Genomic DNA, 5,385 nt, shown 5'->3' with positions numbered 1-5,385 from the left:
TTGGAACTCAATCAAAATCTGTCCTTATCACTTTTAATGACTTTGCTGAAGGGAGAACTATCATGATAGGTATAAATATCAGTACAGTGGATTTTGCAACATGGAAAAGGAAGATACACCATGACTAAGTAGAATTTATCCTGGGAATATTCCTTCAATCATATTGACATTCAATATGAAAGTCAATCAATGTAATTCATTATATTAAAGGAACGAAGGACAAAAACCACGTGCTCGCCTCAATAATGAGATTCAGGGGGATATCATAAACAACGTAAACTAATCTCCATATTGTATAGTAGATTCGGTGTAAAAAATGAATAAGAAGGAAAATATACTAAAAAGATACAGAAAGTGTTAGTGAATACACCTATGGAGCCAGCGTTACAATGTTAGCTACAGTGGCTAAAAAAAAAATTTTACTGAGCATGTGACATTTGAATAAAGACTTAAAAGAGCTAGAATTAATCATGATGTGTCTTGAGGCAATGTATCATAAAAGAATAAAGAGAACAGAAATTGTAGTCTTTCCTGCAGTTACTGAGTACCCACTATGATGTAATAAGAAACATGCCCTTCATTGAAGGATGGGAGGAAGAATCAACCAAGTTGCTGAAACAACACATCAGGGTGGCCAGCTGTGAGATGACAGACCCATATTATAACCATAAGTTTGCCTCCCCAAGGCAAAAACCTCCATAGTGTGCTGGACAAAGAAAAGGATGCCCAGCATTTCTTGATGTACCTAAAGAGGTAGAGAATTCTCCACTAGCTACAGAAAAAAAAAAAAAAAAAAGCATTGTCTACTTTTAGATGACTCTAGTACAGCAGTTCTCAACCTGTGGTCATGACGCACATGAACTGAATTAAAGGTTGAGGCATTAGGAAGGTAGAGAACACTCCTCTAGTAGCTTAAAGGTTCTTCTTCTTCAAAACAACTCACACTTTAATGTCCATACACTGGGTGGGTGTCCACAATTTGGAGCAACTCTAAACAAATCTTTCTTTCACAGGAGAGTCCATCAGGTAGCAGCAGACAATGTCATTGTCAAGAAGTGGTAGCATATCCTTCATCAGATAAATAGAGACATGAAAATCCTAAGAGAATGATCTGAAAATTCAAAACTACAGGCTGACTATCCTGTCTTGGATAACATACCTCTGCCCTAAGGGACAGAGCTGCCATCAGAAGGTAAGGGGTAGCAATGAGTAGGAAGTGATAGCAGAGACTGCATATTTCTTTCTTAATTATTGCATCTCAAAGCATAATATAGAACTCAACAAACATGTTCTGAGGACAAAAGAAAAAAGATAGAAAGCTTCCAGTTCAGTGCTTGCTTTGGCAGCACATATACAAAAATTGGAATGATACAGAGAAGATTAGCATGGACCCTGCACAGAGACAACAAGAAAATTCATGAAGCATTCCATATTCTTATTTTATGAAGAAGACTTCCATGGCAATTGCAACAACAACAAAAATCAATAAATAGGACTTAATTAAACTGAAAAGCTTCTATATACCTAAAGAGACAACAACCAAAGCAAATAGACAACCTTCAGAATAAGAAAACATATTTTCATATCAAGAGTTGGACAAAGGCTTGATAACTAAGATCTACAAAGAACTCAGATTAATCAACAAAAAAAGAGCTAATGATCCCATCTATCACTGGGTAAGAGACATGACTAGAATCTTCTCTAAGGAAGACAGATGAATGGCTAACAAATATATGAAAAAATGCTCATCATCCCTAATCATCAGAGAAATCCACACCAAAACCACCCTGAGATATCACCTAACCCCAGTGAGAATGGTCCACATCACCAACACTCAAAGCTGCAGATACTAGTGCAGACGTGGAGAGAAGAAACACTCGTACACTATTGGTGGGAATATGAACTAATACAGCGTCTTTGCAAAGATGTATGGAGAATGCTCAAAGAACTCAAAGTAGATCTCCCATTTGACCCTGCATCCCACTACTCTGCATCTATCCAGAAAAAAAAAGATCATTTTATCATAAGAACATTTGCACTAGATTGTTTATTGCAGCTAAATTTACAATTGCCAAGACATGAAAACAACCTAAATGCTCATCAACTCAGGAATGGATTAACAAATTGAGGTACATGCACACCATGGAATACTATTCAGCCATAAAAAAGATGATGGCATCACATCTTTTGTAATATCCTGGATGGAATTGAAACACATTCTTCTTAGTAAAGTATCACAAGAATGGGAAAGCAATTATCCAACTTACTCAGTACAAATATGAAGAGCCTGTGGTTGATCTGATGTATGTCCACATAGGAGAAAAACTCATTTCCATTCAAGTTGGGGAGAGAGGTAATGAGGGAGAAGGAAGGGGATGTGATTAGGGTGCTCTCACTGAATGGGCATGGGTTGGGGGTTTGACACATCTTTTGTGTGTGGGACATATCCACAAGAGGAATTATACCTAAGAAAATTAAATAGTTTGACTTGGTTGTTTGTACCCTCACATTAATCTGAAATAAATTTACTTTTCAAAAAAAAAGAAAGAGAGAAGTCTTCCAGTTCTGACCATATGAAACAGAATTGTTTTTCTCTACTCCCTGCTAAATACAACTATAAACACTGGATATAAAAGTAGAGGCAACTAAAAGAGAACTAACTCTGAAAGTTAAAAAGAGGAAAGTGAGCCTCCTGACTGGAGGAGTAACATAGACTCCAGACCTACCAAAACAATGAGATAACTGCCATTATTACTTGGTAAGTATATATTCCTACAAAATAGAAAAAAAAAAAAATATATATATATATATATAGTTATTTATCCATACTCCCCTATGCCTAATATTCCATACTATCACTATAGCCACTACCAAAAAGAAAATATTGAATAAATTTCTCCATGTTTCTACTATCATAGGCAAATCTGGATACACACAAATGACTCACATTAACCTGAAATAAATTTACTATTCAAAAAAAAAAAGAGAGAGAGAGAAACAAAGAAATCTTCCAGTTCACACCATATAAAAGAGAATTGTTTTTCTCTACTCTCTGCTATATACAACTATAAATGCTAGAAATAAAAGAAGAGGCAACTGAAAGACAACTGACTCTGAAAGTTAAAAAGAGAAAGGTGAGCCTCCTGACTGTAGGAGTAACATAGTATCAGGATATCTGAGGATGCCCAGACCTCGTTCAATGGTAAAGAGTGACCCAGGTTCAGTGTTTCCCAATCACCAACCTCAGAACAGATGGTGATTCAGGTTTATTCATTCCTCCCCTACAAAGAATGGTGAGTCTGGCAAGAAGAATTCATTGGAATCCCCACTAGCAATTAAGAAGCCAAGAAAAGTGCTCTCTTTTTCTACCATGCCTGAGGATCCACATTTCCACTAACGGACACTTGACATCCAGAGAATGATAGCAAGAAAGAGCTGACCATAATAAGCAGCCCAGCCTAGGAATAAACTCTTTACCTGTCACGAGGAAGATGGAATCCTACCTCACAGGCACTGGGCTCAACATGTGTTCCTGTCAGTCTGGGACTCTCCTCTGCTACCAAGGGACAATGCATGGCTGGGAGATGACAGAAGGAGAATCTGGCCACAATAAGTGGCCTGAAAAGCTTCTTTGTCCTCAGTAGGCCAGAGATGCACTCATGCTACTCACAGGGGCCAGGTGGTTGTCCTGAGAAAGCACCAGCAGGAATCAGTGGGAGCTACAGCAGCAATAGATAAACGAAGCAGACCAAAATATTTCTGCAAAGGCTTTGAAAGTTAAATGTCATTGGAGCCACAGCTCATGAAAGCAAACCAGAATCTGCATTCAAAATCTAAACAGAGTAACCATCTGCTAGAATAAAAAATATTAAATACGATCTAGAGTCTTCAGTGGCATCTGTAGCTCAAGCAGTTAAGTCATCAGCCACACATACTAGAGCTGGCAGGTTCGAATCTGTACCGGGCCTGCCAAACAATAACAACTGCAACCAAAAAATAACTATGCCTTGTGGTGGGTGTCTAAGGCCCAACTACTTGGGAGGCTGAGGCAAGAGATGCACTTAAGCCCAGGAGTTGGAAGTTGCTGTAAGATGTGATGTCATGGCACTCTACCCAGGGCAAGAGCTTGAGGCTCTGTCTCAAAAAACAAAAAATAAATCAAGATCTAGAGTCTCTTAATAAAATGGTCAAAATATCTAGGGAAGGGGGAAGGGGAAACTTGCCCTCTCCCCTAAAACTTCACTGAAATATTAACTCACAATTAAAGCAGATTAATAAGAGAAAGAATTTATTTATCCTGCACACAGACAGAAATCAGAATGATAACCCAATTTTCCAAAATATTGAGATATTTTTAGATAGGCTTTTTAGATGGAAGAGGGGAAATTGAGGAGTATACGACAACAAAAACTCGCTGGGGAGGTTGTTAGAGAGGATGAAGGCATGGGGGAGAAATAAATTGGCTTGTACATTAACCTGAGGACCTTATTAGGGCCAGGTCCACCTACATTACTGATCCTCATTCCTAAAATATTCTGAGATAACAGAAAGGGGGGACAGGAAGCCAGTTGTCTCCCTTGATCTCCTGATGAGGCCCGTTCAGTTTATGCGGATAAAGGAAAGCCTTTCTCCAGTGTTTTATGATCTTTTATGACCTTCAACATATTCTTCATACCAGGGACTCATATTGTAGGGTGAAATTTCCTTAGCTCCTTCGTTCCACCTTTCTGAAACTTCCCGAGAAGTTTCATACATTAAAAGCTGAGTTAATAGCTGTGGAGGGAAAGATTGGATTAACAGTCTAGATACAAGAGATCTGAAAAGGGAAACAAAAACATACATTAGAATGAGGATGAACAAGTAGAAAAGAACAAATCTAGGCACATTTTTCCACTCCCCAGTAAACCAGTCTCTCATACTTACAAATAAGTCTTCATTTATCTGATGGAAAATATTTATCTTTGTGTGTAGATCACAGTCTCTACTCACCATGTGAGCCGAGCATTTCTGCCAGTAATTACACAAGCTAGTCCCTGTGAGCTGTCAGGGCACCCAGGATAGGGCAGTTTTCAGATACAATTTTCAAATGCAACAGAGCTAGGCTACTGCTGATTTCTAACTAAAGTGCTCCCAGTACTTCCCTGGCAATATTAAATTCTTCTTTTTATTTTTTTTTATCTTATTTTATACAGAAGTGAACCCTCGAATACCCAGTCCTCCACCCATTCTCCCCTCCCCTCTCCCTCCCCTCTCCCCATATTCTTAGGCTGTTATTAGGTTATAGCTTTCATATAGAAGGTATAAATTAGTTTCATAATAGGGGTGTGTACATTGGATACTTTTTCTTCCATTCTTGTGATACTTTTCTAAGAAGAATATTTTCCA

The 5,385-nt window shown here is 38.2% G+C and overlaps 1 non-coding gene across 1 annotated transcript; it reads left to right on the top strand.

Moving 5' to 3' along the window:
* Positions 1-1,330: 1,330 nt before the first annotated feature.
* On the top strand, positions 1,331-1,437 carry LOC111725554. The gene has a single exon (XR_002773593.1). It is a non-coding gene; the product is annotated as a U6 spliceosomal RNA (small nuclear RNA).
* Positions 1,438-5,385: the final 3,948 nt, after the last annotated feature.

Source organism: Otolemur garnettii, unplaced genomic scaffold (genome assembly GCF_000181295.1).
Source record: "Otolemur garnettii isolate 467f Iridium unplaced genomic scaffold, OtoGar3 scaffold00043, whole genome shotgun sequence".
Taxonomy (NCBI): Eukaryota; Metazoa; Chordata; class Mammalia; order Primates; family Galagidae; genus Otolemur; species Otolemur garnettii.
Note: the sequence above shows the minus strand (reverse complement) of the source record. Positions and strands in the feature narration are given on the sequence as shown.